Source organism: Passer domesticus, chromosome 26 (genome assembly GCF_036417665.1).
Source record: "Passer domesticus isolate bPasDom1 chromosome 26, bPasDom1.hap1, whole genome shotgun sequence".
NCBI classification, from domain to species: domain Eukaryota; kingdom Metazoa; phylum Chordata; class Aves; order Passeriformes; family Passeridae; genus Passer; species Passer domesticus.
In genome coordinates this window covers 4,931,871-4,957,036 of record NC_087499.1, presented here as the reverse complement: position 1 = coordinate 4,957,036, position 25,166 = coordinate 4,931,871, and the positions used below count along the sequence as shown (strand labels likewise).

General features: G+C 46.8%; 1 long non-coding RNA gene across 2 annotated transcripts; it reads left to right on the top strand.

Annotated features, from left to right (window-relative positions):
* The first annotated feature begins 301 nt into the window (after positions 1–301).
* Positions 302–17,546, top strand: LOC135286352 (uncharacterized). Of its 2 annotated transcripts, XR_010350714.1 has the most exons (7): positions 302–358; positions 1,939–2,068; positions 3,461–3,577; positions 5,543–5,672; positions 10,959–14,156; positions 15,728–15,962; positions 17,080–17,546. It is a non-coding gene; the product is annotated as an uncharacterized LOC135286352 (long non-coding RNA). The 2 variants fall into 2 exon arrangements; XR_010350713.1 differs by having other exon boundaries at positions 314–2,068.
* Positions 17,547–25,166: the final 7,620 nt, after the last annotated feature.

The window sequence follows — 25,166 nt, the reverse complement described above, 5'->3', positions numbered from 1 at the left end:
AGGAGCCGGGGCAGAGCCTTGTACCGGGAGAGGGGAGGGGATGGATGGCGGGTGCAGCCCCCGGCACCGCCCCGAGAGGAGGAGCCGGGGCAGAGCCTTGTACCGGGAGAGGGGAGGGGATGGATGGCGGGTGCAGCCCCCGGCACCGCCCCGAGAGGAGCAGCCGTGGCAGAGCCTTGTACCGGGAGGGCGGAGAGGGATCCTCCCATGGCGGGAGGAGTCTCTCGGCTCTCAGCCCTGTCAGTTTCCATGGCAACCCCGAACGCCGGGGAGCGGCTTCGGGGGATGACGTCACAGACGGAGGCGGACGGGGTTAAAAGACGCAGCAAATCCTGCGTGGTGCTTCCTAGGACCGGGGGTAGGCAAAATAGATTATATGGTACAACAGGGTCCGCCGAATCAGAGAGTTCTGGCTCAAGTAGCCCCGAGGAAGATGAAATTGATGAACTCATTGCAGCCTCGAGCAAGCCCCACTACTGTTACATTAATATCCTGTGGTGTTTGTCCCTCTGAGACACAACACATGACAAACTCCCTTTGGTCATCAGCAAACAGCCTCGTTTATTGCCTCCAGCAGCCTTTTATAGCCCATTCCAAACTCCCAGGTCGAGACAGCTCCTTGGTCTATCTCTGTGCCCCCAGACTCTGAACCAATACAATGTCTGCATCTTAGGAGAGCTTGCATTGGCTGTGAGCTTCTGTCAGTCAGCCCAGAGGCTGCTTCATGGAGCTGAGCTGGGCTGCTTATTATAACATGATTAATGCTAATGCTACATACACTGTGCACCACTATCAACTAACACTTGCTATTTTTGTGGCTCTGATGTGCCAGGCCATCGGATCCACACTGTCTAGAATTCCAGTTTTCCCGTGCCTCTTCCTGGTTTGAGGCAGGACCCCTCCAGCCCTGGTTATTATTTCTTTCCTGGGCATACATGGTAGAGGTACCTTCAGGGGGATCTGACAGATCATACCTGGCAGCTCAGTCATGGGAGGCTGAGGCTGCCTTCACTTTAGTGGAACTCCCTTTGTTAGTGTTTCCCTCCTTGAGTTGATGCAGCCGTGCTGCCAGGACAGAAGTGTGTTTCCCATCCCACCTTCCCATGTCTTCCCCGTGGTCATGCAGGGAGAACCACAGGTCAGCTCTTGGGGTGCACCCTCTCTGTCTAGCTGGGGGATGTTGGGCTCTGATTTTGGGGCCTGTGGCTTGCACTGGTGCAATATAGGAATTGTTCCTCCTCATCTGCTCCCTCATCTGCTCTTTGAAGTCCTTAATCACAGCAGAGACATAAGCCTGCATTGGGCTATTGATCACACTCTCATAATTTCTGAGCTTGCTGGTGACAGAGCCCACGGTCTCTCAGTTGGTGTCAGCATTGATCGTTGCAGTGAAGGTGGTGTATTGAGATGGCCCTGGATTTGCCAGACTCCACAACATTTGCCCTGTGCACCTGACCTTGTCAGGGTCATTATCATGCTGTCCATCCCTCCCAAAGAGTACCTCCAATACTGCCACTTCTCACAGCTGTTGGATCCCTTCCTCAGGGGTCTTCCAGCGCATTCTATGGTGGTGCTCCTGCATTCTCTGTCTCTGGACAAACCTCTCTCTGACACTCATTAGAAGCCACTCCCAGAGGGAAAGGGACCCTGGCTCCCTTACAAAAATCTGACTCACACCTGAGTCCTGGGTCAAGGGTCCCCAATTCCTTGCCTCATTACCATCCAGTTGCACGCCTGTACCCATAAGGTCCCGGAGCCAAAGTAGCCAGGTTGTATAAGCCTCACATCCCCATCGTACAATGTCTTTGTGCAGATTTTGGAAACTTTCGTTCGTCGGGGACTCAATGATGATTGTGACCTCTGGGTCTCCTGAGGGTTGTGAGGGCCCTTCTTTACCTGGGTGCTTTGATTTCATCTTAGATCTCCTTGTTTCTACAGGGGTGACTGGTGCTGGCTGTGAGTGCCCTTGCAGTTCAGCTGGAACCAGGACATGTTGGTTCCATTGCTGGTTCCATTGCTGCACTGTTAGATTCTCCCTCTTCAAGTCAAGGGGAGAGCTTCTCACCAGGTGGGGAAATACACAAGATGGGACAGATGCTAAAGGAGTATATCTCCTTCAGCAGAACCCCCATCCAATCTGGGTAGTTTATATCTGAGGTGGGCTGTGGGGCAGGCTCAGGTTCTGGGGCAGCATCCCTTGTCTCTGGGGTAGGTGTCAGGGTGGTTATCCAGGTTAATCTTCCCTTATCTCTACATGCTAAATAGAACAAGCCTATCAGCAACAACAGCCACTGTATGATATCATTAGTCTTTAGGGTGGATCTGATCCCTTCAAAAACTGGGGGGGCAGATCCAAAGAGATGGTTAAAGGGTTGGGAGAAAATTTGCCCCGGTGTCATTTCCTTACAGGAGGTGTCATATTAAAGTAACCCCAAAAACATCCAGTTAGGGTGTGATAGCTCTGAATCCATGTACCTGCTTTCCAGAGGAAATAAAAGATGCATGAATTTCTCACCTTATTCACCCATACAACAAACCAGATTATCATTTTTCCCTCAAATTCTCATTTCTCCACCCCCAAACTCCCTGTATTTTCCCCCAAAATTCTGATTCTTTTCCCCTAAACTCCCGTTTAAAACAGCCTAACCCCAAATCCTCTTTGTGTCCCCCTCAGACCATGGGAGCATTCCTGGGGATGTCCCTGGCCCCATACCTGGTGCTGCTCCTGGTCCCAGCAGTGTCTGGTCCCACTCAGTGTCTCTGGTCACCAGGGCCACTGGTGCCACCAGGGCCACCAGAGGGACTGAAGAGGAGATAATGGATCTCCTTAAGTCTTCCCAGCAGGTTACAAATGAACTTGTGTGTGCTCTCCTCCCACAGCTGCTTAGCCTCATCTACCGCAGCCACCAAGGTCTTGGGGACATCGAAGGACATGTCCCTTGTCTGCTCCAGGGTGGCCTCAATGGCCCTGAGCTGGCAGTGCAGCTCCCAGGAGAACACAGTGGCTTTGTGACACGCAGCCACCAAGTTCCCCAGGAGCCCCAGGGCCTCCTCCACCTGCTGTTTCCTCTTGGTGGCCGCCATCCCTCGGATGGTGAACACCACAGCCTCTCTCCTGGCCATGGTGGCCATCTGTTGCCATCTTACTGCAAAGGTTTTGTACCTTCTTGGTGATCCCTCCTGGGCAGCTCCTCACAGCACTGACTCCTTCTTCTCAGTACAGCCAACAAACTCCATCTAACTTCTTGAGCAGCCAACCTACTCTTTTACAATTCCTATCCTAATTGGATCTAGCTGTGGCCTATTAAGGGCAGGCCTGTTCCTAATGCTTGATAATTAGCACAGCTGTAGCTCCTTAGGAGTGAGATTACCTTCATCACTGTTATAAATAAAAAATGCGAATTAGCCAATTTTAATAAAAATATGAAAAATAAAATTTATTTCACGACCATAAAAACAGTCTCGACAGCCACCACCGAAATGGCCAGCGTATCACCCCCGGGAATTGATACGGGTGAACGTGAGGAAAGGACCAACTGGTACCTAGAGCTCCCCATCCACACCTACTGCTTGCAAGGTAGCAGTTTTTATACAGTTTATTTGGCCTGCGTCAGAAAGTCTTTGTTTCCTTTTGAGTTCTTCATATTCAAGGTGGTTTCTTTCTCTGGACAAAGCCTCGTCCGGGGGTAGAATGGTCCATTTCCCTGGTTCCCGGAATCTGGCATTCAGATTCCATGTGTTGATGGTTCTGATCCCCACAGATAGGCATCTTGTCTGGGCCATCAGCACCTGGTGTCTTTGGGCGTAGGTGCTGATGAATGCTCATCCCTGGTGCAGCTGGAGTTCCCTTTGGATGCAAATACTGAGATGTGCATCTGCTGCGGTTTCGAGGTCTTGTGATCTCGTCATCCTGTTGGATTTCTCAACCTAAAGGGAACGAAGGGATTTCCCACCCCCTTTTTCTCTCCCCAGTTTACTCTGTTCACATATATATTTTTATACACTATTTATCTCCACGAATTACTACTTATATTCCTAACACTGGCTACAGGCAGGGTCCCCCTAACCCTGGTTTGAAGGAGTGTAGGGGGATGCCCCCAATGAGAGAGGGACAAACTAGCCTTTGTCCCCCAAAAAAGGAAGGAGGCCCAGAAGTTTCTCCCAACGATCAGGTGAAAAGCCACCTTATAGGACCCCAGAGACTTCACTAAAACCTTGGGGTCACCTAATTGGATGAGAGCCAAAAGATCCCGCCTGGGCCATCAGGTAGAAAAAGAGAAGACAAAAGAACTACGAGGCTTTTGTGAAGGTGTTTTACCAGGAGCAGACCTCTGTACCTGGATCGGATTTTCTGTTTATTGTTTTTCCTTTTATTAAACAGTTTTGTTTCCAACACTGCAGCAGAAGCCATCCTGCTCATTATTTGCCTCCAAAGGTAATAGCTGAGCTATCCTTTGTGTATTAAGTTCTCTTTTAAAGGCTCATAAAACCCTGGCCCGACAAAACAAAACTTAATACTGGTTATTATTTCTTTCTGGGCTATATGCTAAAGGTACCTCCAGGGGGACTGACAGATCATACCTGGCAGCTCAGTCATGGGAGGTTGAGGCTGCCTTTACTTTAGTGGAACTCCCTCGGTTAGTGTTTTTCTCTTGAATTGATGCAGCCGTGCTGCCAGGACAGAAGTGTGTTTTCCATCCCACCTTCCCATGTCTTCCCCATGGTCATGCAGGGAGAACCACAGGTCAGCTCTTGGGGTGTGTACCCTCTCTGTCTAGCTGGGGGACATTGGGCTCTGACTTTGGGGTCTGTGACTTGCACTGGTGTGATGTGGGAACTGTTCCTCCTCATCTCCTCCCTTACCACCTCCCTCATCTCCTCTTAGAGCTCCTTGACCATTGCAGGGGCATGAGCCTGCATTGGGCTATTGATCACACTCTCATAATTTCTGAGCTTGTTGGCAACAGAGCCCACTGTCCCTTGGTTGGTATCAGCATTGATCGTTGCAGTAAAGGTGGTGTATTGAGATGGCCCTGGATTTGCCAAACTCCACAACATTTGCCCTGTGCACCTGACCTTGTCAGGATCATTATCATGCTGTCCATCCCTCCCAAAGAGTACCTCCAACACTGTTGGATCCCTTCCTCAGGGGTCTTCCAGCACATTCTATGGTGGTGCTCCTGCATTCTCTGCCTGTGGACAAACCTCTCTCTGACATTCATTAAAAGCCACTCCCAGAGGGAAAGGGACCCTGGCTCCCTTACAAAAATCTGACTCACACCTGAGTCCTGGGTCAAGGGTCCCCAATTCCTTGCCTCATTACCATCCAGCTGGAGTCCTGTACCCATAAGGTCCCAAACCCAAAGTAGCCAGGTTGTATAAGCCTCATGTCCCCATCGTACAATGTCTTTGTGCAGATTTTGGAGACTTTCGTTCGTCAGGGACTCAATGATGATTGCAACCTCTGGGTCTCCTGTGGGTTGTGAGGGCCCTTCCTTACCTGGATGCTTTGATTTCATCTTGGATCTCCTTGTTTCTACAGGGCTAGCTGCTGCTGGCTGTGAGTGCCCTTGCAGTTCAGCTGGAACCAGGACATGTTGGTTCCCTTGCTGGTTCCATTGCTGCACTGTTAGATTCTCCCTCTTCAAGTCAAGGGGAGAGCTTCTCACCAGGTGGGGAAATACACAAGATGGGACAGATGCTAAAGGAGTATATCTCCTTCAGCAGAACCCCCATCCAATCTGGGTAGTTTATATCTGAGGTGGGCTGTGGGGCAGGCTCAGGTTCTGGGGCAGCATCCCTTGTCTCTGGGGTAGGTGTCAGGGTGGTTATCCAGGTTAATCTTCCCTTATCTCTACATGCTAAATAGAACAAGCCTATCAGCAACAACAGCCACTGTATGATATCATTAGTCTTTAGGGTGGATCTGATCCCTTCAAAAACTGGGGGGGCAGATCCAAAGAGATGGTTAAAGGATTGGGAGAAAATTTGCCCCGGTGTCATTTCCTTACAGGAGGTGCCATATTAAAGTAACCCCAAAAACATCCAGTTAGGGTGTGATAGCTCTGAATCCATGTACCTGCTTTCCAGAGGAAATAAAAGATGCATGAATTTCTCACCTTATTCACCCATACAACAAACCAGATTATCATTTTTTTCCTCAAATTCTCATTTCTCCACCCCCAAACTCCCTGTATTTTCCCCCAAAATTCTGATTCTTTTCCCCTAAACTCTCGTTTAAAACAGCCTAACCCCAAATCCTCTTTGTGTCCCCCTCAGACCATGGGAGCATCCCTGGGGGTGTCCCTGGCCCCATACCTGGTGCTGCTCCTGGTCCCAGCAGTGTCTGGTCCCACTCAGTGTCTCTGGTCACCAGGGCCACTGGTGCCACCAGGGCCACCAGAGGGACTGAAGAAGAGATAATGGATCTCCTTAAGTCTTCCCAGCAGGTTACAAATGAACTTGTGTGTGCTCTCCTCCCACAGCTGCTCAGCCTCATCTACCGCAGCCAGCAAGGTATTGGGGACATCGAATGACACGTCCATTGTCCACTACAGGGTGGCCTCAATGGCCCTGAGCTGGCAGTGCAGCTCCCAGGAGAACACAGTGGCTTTGTGACACGCAGCCACCAAGTTCCCCAGGGCTTCCTCCACCTGCTGTTTCCTCTTGGTGGCCGCCATCCCTCGGATGGTGAACACCACAGCCTCTCTCCTGGCCATAGTGGCCATCTGTTGCCATCTTATTGCAAAGGTTTCGTACCTTCTTGGTGATCCCTCCTGGGCAGCTCCTCACAGCACTGACTCCTTCTTCTCAGTACAGCCAACAAACTCCATCTAACTTCTTGAGCAGCCAACCTACTCTTTTACAATTCCTATCCTAATTGGATCTAGCTGTGGCCTATTAAGGGCAGGCCTGTTCCTAATGCTTGATAATTAGCACAGCTGTAACTCCTTAGGGGTGAGATTACCTTCATCACTATTTTCCTACATTCCACCCATCCACAGCCACCAGCACCTTGTTGCTGGCCGCCACCACCCAGGCCTTGAGAGCAGCCATTGCCTCTATTTCCAGGGCCAGTATTGTGGATGGGACATGCCTTGGCTTGTCTCACCCCTGCTGCTGACCCAAATAGCAGCAACTGTCACAGTTGTTTCACCCCAGAGACACTTTTGGCTAGCTGGATGTTGCAGCTGGGCGCGTGGGGACAAGCCCAGACGTGCCGGGGCATAGAAATATGACTGGTCCTTTAGTTCTCGTGATGTGGGTCCAACCCTTTTCTCTGGTCCACACAGCCCAATTAGCAATGAGGAGTACCTGAAAGGGGTCTTCAAATTTAGGCATTAATGGTCCACTATTCCAGGATTTTATCAAAACCCAGTCTCCTGGTTTAATGTTATGTAGTTTTGTGTCAAGAGGGGAGGTTTGGGGGGCATATCCTCTTTTTCTAAGTTCTTCCAGGGTTCTTCCAATGACTTCTAAATATTTTCTGGTAGCTTCTTCTCCTTCCAAATAGTCTCCTGTGCTACAGGGCGTTAACAAGAATGGCAGTCCAAACATCATTTCATAGGGTGAAATCCCTATATCATACCAGGGCCTTGTTCTGAGGTGCAAAAGCGCTAGGGGCAAACACTTTAGCCAATTCATTTTTGTTTCTTCAATCCATTTAGTCAATACATTTTTGAGAGTTTTGCTCATCTGCTCCACCCTCCCAGAACTCTGGGGATGCCACGGAGTATGTAATGTCCATTTTATTCCTAAAGCTTCAATTATATTTTGGGCCACAAAATGTGGACCTTGGTCTGAGTCTATGGTGTTCACTATTCCATATCTGGGGACAATGTTCTCCAAGATTACTCTTGCTACGACCTGGGCTGTTTCCCTTTTAGTTGAGAAGGCTTCCACCTAACGTGCCCAGTCTCTCTGCAATTATAGCAGCGCGTTTGTCTCAAAGGGACTTGAGGTCTCTCCATTCCTCCTGTACTTGGTGGTACTGGCCTATCCTTGCCTGCTCCTGGTAGTGGACCTGCCCACTCTTTTGTTACCTTGGATTGTGGGATAGAGTTTCTTTCCTCCACACTTTCTCTAGCTATAGCGACCAGGATCCTAGCCTTGGCCTTTGCTCTTTCTTCTTCCCTCCTTAAATACACCTTCAATGCTTCTCTCAATAACTCATTAATGTCCTGCTCTTGCTAATCTTCAATCTTTTCCAGTTTTCTCCGTATATCAGGCCAAGATTTAGTAACAAATTGGACCTTTAGTAGCACTTGACCTTCTGTGGTGTCTGGGTCTATTTTGGAGTACAACTGGAAGTTCCTCTTTAGGTGATTAAGCCAAGTAGCAGGAGTTTCATCCTTCTCTTGTGCACCCTCAAATGCCAATTTTGTATTAGTTCCTTTGGGAACTGATCCTCTGATCCCCTGAATTATGAAAGACCTGTATTCTATCATGGCCTTCCTCCCTTCCTCCTGATTAGGGTTCCAGTTGGGATCAGCTAGTGGCAATTTCTGTTCACCTGATGGCACTCGGGGTCCCGGACAGTTATCTTTTTCCCAAATTCTTATGCTAGCAACTCTAATCATCCGGACGTCTTCTGGGGAAAATAATATATTTAAATGGAATTAATCTCCCCCCAAGTGTAGATATTTGGATCTAAGAATTGATCCACTTGGTTGGCAATGCCCACAGGGTCCTCAACTAAATTCCCTAACTCCTTCTTGAATCCTGACGTCAGAAGTGGTTAGAGGAGCGTTCTTCACAAAGCCAACTCCTCCCATAGGAACTTCTCTGAGGGGAAAAAGTCTCTCTACCTTGGAGGTCCTGGATCGGATACTGCAGTATGGCCCATCCTCAGACACAAAATTATTAATTTGAGGGGTATTAGCATTAATCTGGACTTGCTGTAGGTCAACAGCTGTATCCGGTGATAAGAGGTTACCAGATAAGGAGGCATTTGTGTCCCAGTTAGGAGGAGGTGAAGGGACAGCAGTAGGAGGGGGAGAAGAGCCTGAGTGTATGTTAAGTGGAGCTGGAGAAGGGGTGGAGAGTGCAACAGGTGGAGTAGGCACTAGTGGTGGTGCAGAAACAACTGAAGGAGTCGAAGGGGGTGGTAAGGGAATGGCCACCAGGGATGTTACCAGGTCTACCAGAGAGGAAGCCAAAGAGGTAGAAGAAGGAATTAGAGGAGGCGGTAATGGAATGGCAGCCGGGGGAAGAGCCGGATCTGCCATTTGATGTGCCTGAAGGAGAGAATGATAAGTTGGAGGGACATCAGGAGGCAAGTAGTCCAGGGGGTCCCACCTTTTACTAATCTCTTTAACTCCAGCATCCCCTCCTTCATTCTCCTCTTTCTTCCTCTGCACCTTACAAATTCACACTCCTTCATCCTCAATAGCACTCTTCAACCAACAAGATACATATAATAATTGCCCGGGATCAGTATTCTCTCGAGCTGTCAGATAGTGACTCAGTTGTTGGCACTTTCTCTTGTCTTTTGTCTCACACCACGGCCATCCTCCTTGCACATCTAACTCTGGCCAGACTTCTAAACAGTAGTGAATCATCTTCACCTTATCTAATCCCCCTGTGGCCTCTCTAGAGCCCCATCTCTCTAATAGTTCACCTAAGGGACTCTGGGGGGTTATATTCCTCAGTCTCTGGCCTCTCTTCTTACTATTACATCGTCCCATTTTTTCGGGCCTCAAAAAATAATCACAATGGTGCCTCTACCTAAAGGAAATATACTGACAGTCAACTCAAAAAAAACCAAAGAAAACCTGTTTGAGAAGTCCTGGCCTCCTCTGCCGAAACTCCAATTTGACTGACCCCTTTTTGTCAGGGCTTTGTTCAGACCTTGGCCTCCCTTCACTGAGACGCAACAAAAAAAACAACCTTGAGACCCCAGCCTCTGAGGCTGAGTTTGCCGGACCTCCCTCCTTCGTCAGGACTTTGTTTGCCTGCAGGACTTTTGGACTTGCCCGAATCCTTCTTGGGACTTGTGATTTTGCCTGACTTTCTTCATCAGGACTTAAAACAAAACCATGGCCCAATTTTTAGTTTGCCTGACGTCCCCCGTCAGGACTTACATTATCAGGATTTTTAAAACTCGAGATCGGCTTCCTCTGCCGAGTCTCATGCCTGACCTCCGTCATCAGGACTTAAAAACAAAACTGCCTGATTTTCTAAATTGCCTAACTTCCCTCGTTAGGATTTGTATCAGGGCTTTTGCGTGCCACTCACACACTATTTCCTCTGTACGCCTGGAGGGGGGCCCTCTTTACCCCTTTGGAGGCGCCTCAATCACCAATTCCACTCGCTTCCCCCTGTTCCCGGCCGGCCCCCTCGCGGGGGTGCGGAACCACGGTACTGAGGGGTCCTCACTCACTTCGAGGAGCCAAGCTGCTCGCCCTTGTCTCACTCACACACCACTCGCTCGCCCCCTCCTCTCACCACTGGATACTCTCACCAGTCCAGTGCTCCTCTGCATCACTGGTCCCAAGCCGATCTCTGGTCCTGATAGCCACCTGTCCTGCAGGTCCAGAGTGGGTGGCCATCCCAGTCCTGGTGTCCTCTTCAGGCATGGCTCTCCTGAAGAGACCCCAACTGAAATGAATATGGCAGGAGATCTTTCTCCTTTTTAATGCCTTTATTAAAAAGATCGGCTTGAGTGGGAAGAAATGACGGGTCGTGCCCATGCCACCCCTGCTGCCAGGAATGGCACAGAGGAGGAGGATGATGATGCAGCTGTGTCTGCTGGTATGCTGGAAGATCTGGGTCTTCCGTCCTCATGAGAGATTAGAACATTCCACCTTTTCAGTCTGACATTCAATATCCTCTTTCTAGTCAACCTCCTTTTAAGTTATGGTGAGAGGCAAAAAGGATCTTAATAGACACAAGATTAAGTTCCTCACCTTTGGACATCACTTAGATCTCTTAATTCCGTGATGGCTCATTGTTTTTAGGGTTTTTTTCAAGATTTGGTGAGGGGCTTCCTCATTTGCATACTAGCTCTGACGTCGCCTCCCCACCACTACCTGCAGCCTTCAGGTGCCAATCCTCTGGGAAGCCGCAGGGGGACAATTGGGCTGATTTCTAACCATTAACAGGTAACTGAAGAAAAATTATTAACAACAGGTGATTACAACATGAAGTTATTAACAACAGCAATTGGTTTAACTTGTTAACTCTACAACTTAAAAAAAGGGACAACTTTTCTACTCATAACATCTCATCAGTAGAGGAAGTGATCCCTGATAGCAAATCAAACAATAGTTGCATCTGATGATTGGTTATGCCTAAATATGATTGAGTCCAACCTATTGAACCAACCAATTTCTGTACATCAGTAACAGTTTTAACACCAATGTCTAATTTCACAGGTTGAGGCATAACTTGAGTCACCAACATCCCTAGATATTTCCAAGGCATGTATTCCTGTACTTTCTCTGAGGCAATGATCAGACCAAAGGCTTTCAAATTTGTAACAGCACATTGTTTAAGAGCTGATAACTGTTTGTTGTTCAGATGCCAACAAGATATCATGCATCTAATGATAACAATAGCAGTTATTATAATTGCTCCTGCACTTTTGACAAGGCCTGTGCCCACGTACCATTGACAAATAGTTGTAGAGTTTTTCAGGCCTTGGGGGAGTACCCTCCATTGATATCTTTTGTTGGGTTCAGCATGATTTGTGGAAGGCACAGTAAAAGCAAAAAAAATTTCTTTGTCTTGCACAGCCAGTGGAATAGTAAAGAAACAATCTTTCAAATCAATGACAGCTATTTGCCATTCCTGTGGAATCATTGTAGGTGTAGGAAGGCCTGGTTGTAAAGCTCCCATTGTTGCCATTACAGCCTTTGTCTGCTGTAAATCATGTAAAACTCTCCATTTTCCTGATTTCTTTTTTATTACAAAACCAGGGGTATTCCAGGGGCTGAATTATTCTTCAGTATGTCCTGCTTGCAATTGTTCTGTGACTAATTCTTGCAGGGATGTAAGCTTTTTGGTAGTAAGGGGCCACTGGTCAACCCAGACAGGTTTATCTGTCAACCGTGTCAAGGCTACAACTGGATGTTCACCGCCCTGCATCACAGTGGCCCCTATTAAAAATCCGTAGTAATTTTGACACCTCATTGAGGTAAGCAATCTCGTCCCCACAATCTTTGAGGAGCATCAGCAACGTGGGGTCTGATGTTAACTTGTTGGTGACACGATCCGTCCTAAGGACGTGATTCGTGAAGGTTCTTTTTCTCTAATCTCAATGTTCAAAACCTGACACGACAAGGGGATTTTGCAGTAAAATCAAAACAGATATACTTTTATTGAATAGCCACACAGCAAAGACGCGTTAGAGAGAAGGGGAATGAAGAAAAGGGAAAGAATAAGGAAAAGAAAAGAAGAGAGGAAAGGCAAGGAGGTGTATAGCTACCAGACGTGTAGATGACAAAGTCCCTCAAAGTCCGGTCGACGAAGAGCCTGTCGTCTTCACGTCAGGGGAGATCTCCAGGGTATCAGTCAGCTCTAACCTCTTTTATAGTCCTTTTGAATGGGGCAAGGGGACACATTTCAAAATAGTCTATTGAGAAAGGGTACAAAAAGTCTATCAGTAGTCCGTCAGCAGCAGGCGTCGTACAAAAAGTCCATCAGCAGTAGGCAAGAACCATTGTATTCTCGGTCCAGTGGTCGCTTGCAAAACTTGCTTTGGTCCCCATGCACGCCTTCCCTCACCCTACAGTAGGGATTTCAGTCTCAATCCTTTTGGGAAGAAGAGGGGGCTTTTCCATGTAGGGGTCGCATGTCTCAGTCCTTGAGGGGAGAACCTTCTCCCATCTCAGTCCATCTGTCACGGTGGTTGATGTACAGTGAATGGAGGGTCTTTTAGTGGTGACCACCAAGAAGGTCATTCCAGAGAGAAAGTCCAGCCAAGTCAGAAGGGTGGAGAAATTCCAGGACTAGCGTTGCTAGGTGATGCAGGCGAAGGAGAGCACACTGCCCCTTCTTGGGTGCAGTGTTCCATGAGTTGAGCAAACACACCCATAGACAATAATTTGGCTTGGTGGACCAGTCAGACCTGGATTTTCAGAACAGGATCTTTTCCTTTCCCCGGTGGTCTTGGCTTTCATGATGGTCGAGAGGCAAAAAATGAGGGAAGTTTCGGACAGACACTCACAGTTGGCCATCAGGATGTTTCACATTAATTACAATGGCTGACAAGCCACCTGTTGTAGCACCACCCAACCCCATAAGTCCAAAATATGCATGAGTGAGAGGCCACGATTGAGGCCAACAAAGTCGCGACAGTATTGTAACATCTGCTCCAGTGTCAATCAAACCTGTTACTGATATGGTTCTTGGATGATATCCACTGGCTGTGAGGATGCATGTCTTTTCCAGATGGTTTTCTGTTACTTTCTCAGTCCAGAACACTTGAGGTACCCCTGTTGATCCAAAACTTCCTGTGCCACGACTTTGGTCCACTGTATTTGGAACAGAACCCCCAAAAGGTACAAGTTGAGCAATGCAAATTCCTTTCTGAATAGTGACAGGGGGGTCATCGATTGATACCATAGCATGAATCTATTCTATATAATCAGCATCAATAAATCCTAAATGCACATGAATACCTCTAAGTGTGGTACTTGATCTCCCTATCAAAAATGCATTCAATCCTCATCCTATTAGACCGTAGGCATTGAGGGGAACTTTGCATATTTCTTTTGTCAAAATGGTTACTGTGTCAGCAGTGGGTATATCAGTCCCTGTGGACCCCTGAGTATTGTTCACAAATGGGTAGCTTTGCAGTACCAGGAAGGCCTGTAGTTGCTGCTGTGGTTGTCTGGGTATTTGGGTTCCCACGTGCTTCTTTGCGCTCTTCCTCCCATTTCCCTGCACTAGCTGACCATTTGCATGATATTTACTCCTGCATTGTTTAGCATGGTGCCCAAATTTGGCACAACAATTGCACATAGTATTGCTGCTTGCATTTGACTTAGATGTTATTTTCTGGGTATTACGCTGTGCCCTTACGTGCCCTTGCTGTCCACAGCTATAGCATTTTGATGGAGGTCTTAGAACTGCAGCAAGAGCTGCCATGTTATGCTCTACTGAATCAACTTTTGAGCAAGCAGTTACCATTTCAGACAATGTGGGCTCCCCAGGTAAGGTGTCAATAATCTTTCTACAGCCTGGGTTTGCATTTTCTTTAGCCAATTGTATACACAATCTGTGTGGCAAAGGTTCATCATCTACCTGTTTCTCAATAGCTGCAGCAAGCTTTTCCACAAATTGCAAACATGGTTCTCTCAATCCTTGTTGTATAGTAACATATCTCTGTTTTGGAGCTGCCATTTCCATTGTTTCAATTAAAGCACTCACACCTATTTGCTGAGCTTGTGTCAGAATTGAAGGATCCCACCTTGCCTGTAAATCTGGGTTGGCAAAAGGCCCAGTGCCCAATAAGGCATCAACACCCACAGCATGACGAGGCTCGTGTTGAACCAAGCCTGTTCCTTTGGCTGTGGTTTCGCTGGATAGTAGGTAGGGACAGTGGGACTCTCATTCATCTGTTCATACGCACGTCACTAATTAGATGACGAGGCATTTGGCTGTTTAATAAACATATATAAATAATACAGATCTCTTTTCCGGGTTAAGTAAGGTGGCCTGTCCACCTGAAGGTCCAGATTAGAATTTAAAGCCCAAAATATGGGCTTTGAAAGACACGGTTATGAAGGATGAACCCCTCCTACCCAAAACTGATTCCACTGTCCAGCAAAAACCAGCCAGGGAAAGGGGCCTAATTTATTCCTATAGTAAAGTTACACAGGTACAATCGATCTGGCTTTGCTCGTGAATATATGTACAATATCTACAGACACAAGGACTCTGGATGCTAGGGCCCGGGTAGTCTTCTCTAGCCTTGTTTTAGAGAGACCGAGGGCTGAAAGCAGCTCAGAGTTCTCGCAGTACCACTTTCCACAGGCCCCCATGGCGGAGCCTACATATTCAATGTCCACTGCATTAGTCAGTTGTTGTATCTGTGGGTGAAGGCACTGATATTTTTTGGCCTTCCCTGCAGCAGCCTCCCTCAGTGAGGAGTTACTGTGCTCATATCTGACCATAATGTCAACCACAATGCCTTGGAATCCTTCACAAAGATTAGATCTGGCTTTAACAGTTTGTTAACCTCATCCCACAAGCATGGTTCCTGGAAGACTGTCCAATCCGCTTTCTTAGTTTTGCAGCTAGGAGTTTCATAGATGGCATTATGTCTCTTAATCCTGGCATCCTGTCTAATTAGACAGTTCCCGACAATGTGAGCTAGAGTTTCAAATCTAGCAGCACAATGCCGGCATAATTGAACAAAATTCTCCTGTCTACCCCTAGCCAGGAATTCCCTTGTGAGGTAGACATTTGCTCTTAACTGTAGGGCCGTTATAAGTTTTTGGTGACGTATGCCGCTGTAGTGCCTAATTCAGGCGTTACTGATGTCATCATTCTCAAAATTCTCGATACTATGTCCCTGGGCAACCAGATGTATCCACTTTTGAAATTCTATTTTCCACCAACTGCACAGTTTTGGGTAGCGGATCTTTGGAATAGGTACCTCCCATTCTGACTGGCCTTCATCACCACCGCCTTCTATCCTTGGTATAGGTTCCCAAATCGATGGGATGGACTCTTTTCTTCCACCAGCTCTTACCCACAGTTTCTCATATACCAATTCCAGATGTTCATCCCTTAAAAAGCCCAGCAGAGCCGCATCAGAAGACTGCGCCAACCTATGGAGTCTTCTCGCCTGTATGCTTGGAATAAGCACCACCAATTTGATGATACCCAGACCACCATCCTTAAAACTCGAATACAAGATGGCATCACATGTACTCAGTGGAAGATGAAGCCATTCCTTGACCGCCTTACGAATCAACAGGTCAAGGGATTCCAGAAGGCCCACGCTCACCTCGGTATGGTCAGCCAAGTATACTAGTCTCTGGATGGTATAAGTCCTAAGTATCTTGACTTTCTGAAGAGGTTTGAGGAGTGAGTTCCCAATCCGATGTAACCAATCTATGAGCTTCTCTGACAAACGTGAATCTGCAAAGCCAGTTCAGGGGTCAACCCATGTGCCGAGAAATTTCTCTGAGCTCCCTGGGTCAATCATCTTCAGGGGGGAACTATTTATTTCCCGAGGGGGACAATCATTGATAGTATACGAGTCCTGAGTAGGCTTGATATAAAAGCCATGACATTTCTCCCCCTGAGTCCGAAGACCAGTAAGTTCACAAAAGGTCTCCAGAATTTTGATGTTACGATTCATGCCATCACAGGAGTCACTCAGCAGCTCTAGATCGTCAGCAAAAGTCATGGCCATTATTTTTAAATTCCCATGATGGAAACCTTCACCTTCACTTTCGAGTTTGCATAGAAGAGGGTCCATCGCCAAGTTGAACCGTACAGGTGACATGGGATCACCTTGCTTGACACCTGAGCAAATGTAAATGGGATCTGTCTTTTCCCTCCCAACGGAAATGTACGTTTTGATATCTTTGTACATTTCCCTTACCAACTTCACAACATGGAAGTAAATCCCTCTCTGGATCAGACCCTCAATTACATGCTGATGACTGTCAGTGTCAAAGGCCTTTGCAATGTCCACGAACACCACCCTCAGATGTTTATGCTCCCTTTTCGCATACTTCACCACAAGTTGCAGTAACTTGAGGTTTTCAGCACAACCCGGAGCACAAATAAAACCCCGTTGACGAGAGTTGATGGGACATGCCCTAGACAGTCTCACAGTAGCGATCCTGGAGAACAACCTAATCACCATGGAACCAATGGTGATAGTCTCCAGTTATTGATATAACCAAGTCTCACCACCTCGGAAGACTTGGGTATCAAAACTGTTCGGCAGTCCTGCAGCGCGTCTGGGATAGTGCCAGTAAGCAGCCAGAGGCTGAAGATCTCAGTCAACTGGGAAAACTTCGGGTCTTTTATTAAGATGACCCAAAGTAATCCCATCTGGCCCAGGACCAGAGGACTTAGCCATCTCACTCACGTATTTCTCAATCTCCTTTTCAGTAATCAGGCCTTCAAATACGATGTTATCTGTCTCCGCATGCGGAGGGAAATTCGCCAAGCTACCAAACTCTCCAGTTGTATCCCATTGTATCTTAAAGTGATCGTGGACAACCCCAGATGGTAACTGGAACCACACAGTTTCCGTACTGTCCAGAATAATAGGTGCCAGATGCCTTCTATGCAACTCGTACAACACCTGAAAACTGAGAAATTTCCCTCTTTTTACCGCCCTTTTACGCATCCAATTAGTTGCTGTTTTGGATGCACTCCGACCACGAACCATCTGCCTTTTTCAACCCCTGCTAGATCTCATATTTTGGCCTGGCACACCCAGGCTATTTCGAAACTCATCAAAACCCTCATTCACCAGCTTTGGCAGATTTTGACCCTTCAATGCCTTCTTGAAGACTTCATGATACCTGGCAAATATGCCAGGCAATAAACCAGTTTTGATGGCATCACGGTAATGGAGCCTCAACCGTCCCTCCTTTGGCAGTTTAGCAGACCCGGAGTGATGTACCATCTCCCTCACGCATTCCAGCCCAATCTGATCTTTCACAGAGGGACCTCTCCCCAGAAGGTGCCTCTTATCACTGATCTGCTTAGGAGTTTACATGGAATCTGCTCCGCAATAAGTTGGTTAATATGTCCGCTAATTGTACCAGGAGAGCCTCCTCCTCTTCAGTCCATACCCTCTTGTGGGCCCCCCTCAATGATGACACCTTGGGATGGGAGGCATCAATCTGTTCAAGATATCTCACAAGAGGATGTCGTATCCTTTTGTGTCGGCCCAGGCCAATCTTGGTGGCAAACCCTCGTTGGCATACCTCACAGACCCACTTGCCAGTAGGAACCACACACACTTGTACCTTTACACGCTATACTGTGGTAATTAAGATTTTGCTTACCACACTTTGAGCACTTAAATACCACCTTTTTCTGCCCGTGTGCCCTCTTCAGATGGTCAATCAGGCCCAGCATCCTCGTAAACTGGGTCAAGCAACAAGGACAAGATGGATTTTTGTCAGGTACGGATACAACTGGTGTTCTTATTGTACCGTCATGGTTTGACCTTGGCACAGTGCCAGTGCCTCCATGAAAGGTATATTTTTAAAATGGTTACTGTGAGATATGACTCAGAAACAGAACAAAGCAGGGTCCAACTTGGGAATGGAGGGAAAAGACAACACTTTATTAATTTACAACATGGAGGCAAAAGGGAAAAAAAGAAAAAAAGCCCACACACAGCAATCCACAATGGAACACCTCCAAAACACTCCTCCTCCCCCCACCCCTCTAACACGCAATCCTCTCTAACACTCAATTCTCAGTTTAATACTATGCTTCACACAACCTCCCCCTAGTTCACCAGGAGAGTGGAGTCTCTCTCTTGCACTATGGGCCTCCCCAGGAAACATAGTTGGAACTTCTTGTGCTTCCATGTCACATGTGGCAGCCGCCCAGAGAGAATCTGCTGTAGTGACCATCTTCTTTCTATGTCCAGTGTTTTTACCACTGTCCATGGGTCTAAACTGCTTCTTAGGTTCTTTTAAGAATTCCTTGCCCACTTCCAAGAAGTGGCAGCCTCTCACTATTTGGGACACCTGTCCCCCCTATATTTCACCCCCTGGGGTCGAGGGGCTTCATGAACAGAGATTCTTCTCTGCTGAAGGCAGGGAGCTCCACTACACCCTCCTCATCAGTCTCTGTTCCCTCTACTTCTTCTTACAATAGCTTTGTCACTCTTGGCTTCTGGCCAACTGCCTCTCCCAAGGTGCAGTCTCTACATTACAGGAAGAAATTGGTTCTGTCCCGGGGCCATGTAAAAGTCCAGCCAAAAGGTCACTCCAAATCATCTCCTCCATCTAGGGCACTTCTCATCTGATAGCATTTCTTCACCTACTCAAGCTTTCTTCTCATTTGCCCATCCTCTGTCCCCTCTCAATTCTCAGCTGGGGAGGATCAGTGTTTTTTACAGCTTCCATTATCTCAGCACCAAGGGGGTTAAAACCTCAGCCGCGGTCTGCTGGCGGCTGGGCACCTTGCCCCCCCCTTCTTCTCCAGGCCATGGTGCCGGGACAAGATATCAAATTTCAAGCCAGCACAGTCTATCATTCTCTTCTGGCGGGGGGGTTCTGCCCAAACATCCCAGGTCTCCTCCACCCCTGCACCTTGCAGGGCTTCGGCCTCCCTTCCCACAGGTCGCATGGCCTCCCCTGCCCCACCCAGACGCAGCTGGGCAGAGGAGAGGTGAGATTGACTCACCGACTGGACTCAAAAGAGAAAGTGCCTCTGGGAATCCTCTAGTTTTAACCCCTGTGTGTTCTCAGAGGCGTATCCAAGTCCCCAGTGGCCATACCAAGTGCCAATTTTCAAATCTGGCCACTGATTGGTTTGACCATAACTTTCCCAGAAACTCACTTCCTGGTCAAACCACGACACAGCTGCATATTTGTTGAAGCTGTGCGCTCAAGCCACTTGCCTCCAAGTTTCTTGAAATACACGGTATTGTACTGATTGGACTAAAATTGTAGCAAGATGCATGATGTCATAAGGTGCAAGCATATCCGCATTAATTATATGTATTTATTGCATTGCCTCTGAGGAATTAATACCAAACTGTGGCACTTTTGATTGGAGATCTTGCACAACCTTCCAGGCAAAGACGTGATGACTATCATGCTGCCCTGTTCCAGGAACTGCTTTAAAAACTGCTGGAAAAGCCGTTCCCTTGGTTGTGGTTTCACTGGATAGTAGGTAGGGACAGTGGGCATCTCGTTCATCCATTCATGCACGTCACTAATTAGATGATGAGGCATTTGGCTATTCAATAAACATATATAAATAATAAATGTCTCTTTTCTGGGTTAAGTAAGGTGGCCAGCCACTGGAAGTCCAGATTAGAATTGAAAGACCAAAATACAGGCTAGAAGGACACGGTTATGAAGGATGAACCCCTCCCACGTGAAACCAATTCCACTGTCCAGTTAAATTGGCCAAGGGAAGGGGCCTAGTTTATTTCTACAATAGTACTAAACAGGTACAATCGATTGAGCTTTGCTAGTCAATATATGTACTATATTTACCAAGGTGACAAGTACTTTGGATGCCAAGGCCCAGGCGGTCTTCTCTAGCCTAATTTTAGAGGGACCGAGGGCCAAAAGCAGCTCAGAGTTCTTGCAATACCACTTTCTACGACCCCCATGGGGAAGCCTCTATATTCAATATTTACCGCATGAGTCAGTTGTTGTATTTGCAAATGAAAGCGCTGATATTTCTTGGCCTTCTCGGCAGCAGCTTCCCTCAATGAGGAGCTACTGTGCTCCTATCTCACTGTGACATAAACCACTAACACCTTAAGAATCCTTCACAAAAATTAAATCTGATTTAAACACTTTGTTAACATAATGTCTCAGGTGTGGCTCTTGAAAAACCGTCCAATCCTCCTTCTTAGCTTCACAGCTAAGGATCTCACAGATGTCTTTTGATCCTGGCATCTTGAGTGATTGGACAATTCCCAACAATGTGAGCTACAGTTTCAAACCCAGCACCACAATGTCGGCATGATCGAACAAAATCCTCATGCCTAGCACTAGACAGGAATTCTCTTGTCAGGTAGACATTGGCTCACAGTTGTAGGACCGTTATAAGTTTTTGGTGAGGTATGCCCTTATACTGCCTAATCCAGGCATTACTGATATCGTCATTCTCAAAGTTCTCAACACCATGGCCCTGGGCAACCAAATCTACCCATTTCTGAAACTTCATTTTCTGCCAATTACAAGGTCTTGGGTAGCAGACTTTAGGAACGAGTGCCTCCTGTTCTGACTGGCTTTCATCACCAGCGCCTTCAATCTTTGGTATAGGTTCCCAAATTGGTGGGATGGACTCTTTTCTTCTGCCTGCTCTCAACCACAACTTTTCAAATAGCAATTCCAGCTGTTCCTCTCTTTAAAAACCCACTAGAGACTCATCAGAAGACTCTGCCAATCTATGGAGTCTTCTCACCTGTATACTTGGAATAAGTGCTGCCAACTTGATAATACCTAGACCACTGTCTTTAAAACTCAAATACAAGATGGCATCACATGTGCTCGGAGGGAGATGAAGGCATTCCTTAACTGCCTTTCAAATCAGCAGGTCAAGGGACTCGAGATGGCCCACGCTCACTTTGGTATGGTTAGCCAGATATACCAGTCTCTGGATGGTATAAGTCCTGAGTGTATCGACCTTCTGAAGAGGTTTAAGAGGTGAACTCCCAATCTGATTGAACCAGTCCATGAGTTTCTCTGATAAACCTGAATCTGCAAAGCCAGTCCAGGGGTTAACCCATGTGCCAAGAGCTCCCTGGGTGGATCATTTTCAGGGGGGAACCATTTATCTCCCAAGTGGGACAGTCATTGATGAGTCCCTTTTAGGCTTGATGTAAAAGACACTTCTCCCCCTGAGTCCGGAGACCAGTAAGTTCACAGAAGGTCTCCAAAACTCTGATATTATGATTCATACCATCCCAGGAATCACTCAGCAGCACTAAATTGTCTGCAAATGCCATGGCCATTATTTTCAAATTCCCATGTTGGAAACCTTCACCTTCACTTTTGAGTTTCCATAGAAGAGCATCCGTCACCAAATTGAATAGTACAGGTGACATGGGATTGCCTTGCTTGACACCAGAGCAAATGCAAATGGGACCTGTCCTCTCCCTTCCAATGGAAATGTACATTTTGATGTCTTTATACATTTCCCTTACCAGCTGCACCACATGCAGATCAACCCCTCTCTGGACCAGACCCTCAATTACATGCTGATGACATACAGTGTCAAAGGCCTTTGCAATGTCCACGAACACCCCCAGGAGTTTATGCTTCCGTTTTGCACACTTAACCACAAGTTGCAATAACTTGAGGTTCTCGGCACAAACCAACACGCAAATAAAGCCCCATTGTCAGGGGTTAATGGGACATGCCCTAGACAGTCTCGCAGTAGCAATCCTGGAGAACAACCTAATCACCACGGAACCAATGGTGATGGGTCTCTAGTTATTGATATCACCAAGTCTCTCCAACTTGGAAGACTTGGGTATCAAAACTGTCCGGCAGTCCCACAGTACATCTGGGATAGTACCGGTAAGCAGCCAGAGGTTGAAGATCTCAGTCAACTGGGAAAACTTAGCATTTTTAATGTGTAATTAGATTGAGAGGTTCTCGAAACAATTTAAATACGCTGACTACTACTGCTAATTCTACCATTTGAGGTGAGTCCTGTATTGTTTGAATGTCTGATTCCCACTCTTTTGTGGTTGCGTTCTGCCAAGTAATTACTGATTTATGTGTTCTTCCTGAACCGTCAGTGAATAATGTTATTGCATCCAATAGTACTTCACTTATCATGGACTTTTCTCTGAAGCTTAGTTTTGTTTGCAGCAGCTTGTGTCATGGGAAATGAATTGAACAAGCATTTGAATAATTTAATAATGCAGTTTGCAAATCCAGTAATCTTTGCAATGTCCAATATTCTTATTTCAAAGACAGGTAGATTGTTTCAAAATCTTTGCCTGCCATTACTAACAATCTGGCTCTGGCTCTGATTATAATTTGGGCTGTCATTTTGAATGTGGTAAAAATTGTTTTGGGAGATCTGTAGGGTAAAAAAATCCATTCTCTTATCATCAACGGTCCTTTTCTGAGGAATCCCATTGGAATATGAGACCATACAATTGTATTTTTTTCTCCCAAGACTGCAAGGAAAAATGGTTGCATCATTATAAAACAATGTGCTTGTCTCTGTTGAAGAGCTTCAGCAATCTTCTCAAGGGCATCTTGAGCCTCAGGGGGATTTGATATCACATTCTCCTTGTTATAAATGAGCACAAAGGGCCATTCGAGTCAATTACATAGCCAATTTATTAATACAGAAAAGAGAAAGCAAGTGCAGCGCTGGGCGGCAGGGGAGTCCCCGCTCCACCAACTGCCGCCCCTGAGGTTGCTCTGTTCTTCCTTTTATACCCTCCTCCTTCTTGGCCACGTAGCGCTTCCCGTGTCCCTCTGTGCATGTTCGCCCAGTTGCTAGGGGGTCTTCTTCTACCTCCTGGTGGTCGTTGATGAAGGCCTTCGGTAGTCTTCCTCGATGCCCTCTGCTTGAACCTTTGAACCTAGTACTTGGAACAACTTGTAGTTTGATTAGTGCAGCGAACCTAGCAATGTTTGTCTTTTGTGGTTTTCGTTTTCGTAAGCAGACTGCCTTACGGATTACTTATTTACATCACGTTCTTTTTCGTATCGGTGAACAAAAAGGTCAAGTTTCCATCACAATTCCCTTTTCTATTTCATTCTTTTTGTTCACTAAACCGGGCAAGCTCTTTTCTACTGAGCTCTAAATAGTCTTCTGTTTCCCTACCATTCAGAGGTTCATACCTTGCTCTAATAAGCATAAGGTGGGCAGCTTCTAATCTTCCCTTTACTATGTTAATTATTTTATTGAATATGCAAGGCCCGAAAGTTAATGTTAGGATAAATAATATTAAGGGTCCTGCTATAGTGGACAGGAGTGTTGTGAGCCAAGGAGAGTGGTTGAACCATGAGTCATACCAGCTTTGCTGCGCTTCCCTTTCCTTTTTACGTTTTTTCAATTGCTTCCTGAGCTCGGCCATGGTATCTGTTACTATTCCAGTGTGATCTGCATACGTGCAACATTCCTCTCGTAATGCTACACACAGCCCTCCTTGTTGTAAAAACAGTAAGTCTAACCCTCGTCTATTTTGGAGCACTACTTCCGATAATGATCTTACTGATTTTACTAGTCCATCTATGGCCTTTTCAATTCTACTTAAATCTTCATCTACTGACACTCTTAGGTCCCTCATTCCCTTCTGATGGTTTACTAGAGCGGCTGCCCCTGTTCCTACTCCTGCTCCTCTTATCCCTAGCAATATAGCTAGCGTGAGAGCTGAGGCTGTGAAGGGCTCCCTTTTCATCAAATGATATTCGGACACGGTCTGATGTTCGTATACGTACTCCTTTGGGTGATATATAACCCGGGGGAGTATCACTACCTGTATGCAATACTCGGAAGACTCGTTAAAATGAGGTATGGATATGCATGGAGTTACTCCCAACGTATTACACACCCATTTGGCATTCTCTGCCGGGAGGAGCCATTGAGCGGGTTGTCCTTTTCCTTTCCCGGTGTCTGCTGTGATGTTACACAAATGTTTTTTGTCCTCGGGAACTTTCCCTATACATTTCCCTTTCCCTGTTACTTGAGCTACTGATATACCTGGAGTTCTATCTGTTCCCTTTTTCCAATAACATTTTCGTGGATTAGATCCATTAATTCTGCGAAGCTCTGCTATAGTACCTATAGCCTCGTAGAAGGGGGGAGCAACAGCAAAGCACAACCAACATTCTTTTGTCAAATTTGGGTTTGTATGGTTTAAAACTCCAAATGCTGCTTGCATTACTTTCCATAACACGCTATGCTCTTGGGTGGTTTGGTCAGTTAATGGCCACTCACTTGATCTCTCGGTGGAATTTTTTACCTCGGAAGTGTTTGCATTCTGTATTTCTCCAGTTATTATTCTATTAGGCCCCACCGCTCGACTATCTACTGGTGCTGCCTCTTTTTTTATCAAAATCATCCCTCTTCTATCCCTTCCTGGTTCCCAGAGTTGTAGACCCCATGTTTTCCCTATGAGCCAACTAGAATCCTCAGGTTGTGTTACATTTAGACATATGTACTGGCACCACCGCGAGTTTCCTCCCTGTACTGTCCCATCATACCCATAACGTGGGTCTTGACATCTTGGGGGCCCACGGTTCACCCTTAAGTATCTATTTGGCCCTCCTCCGGGGGAGAATCCTAGTGCTATAGTCTCACATCCCCAATATGCACAGTAATTATATCTAGGATAATTACAATAAGACTTCCCGGGATTCGAGGCTGGACACATGTAAAAGGTTTTATATCGTCTCTGGGGGTTATGGGGGCTTGTTGGAGCATTTCCTTCGGGCCATATGGTGAGCAATTCAGTTAAGTAAACACAAAAGGCTGGGGCTCTTGGTTGGGTAAGGTTCTTGATTACTCTCTGA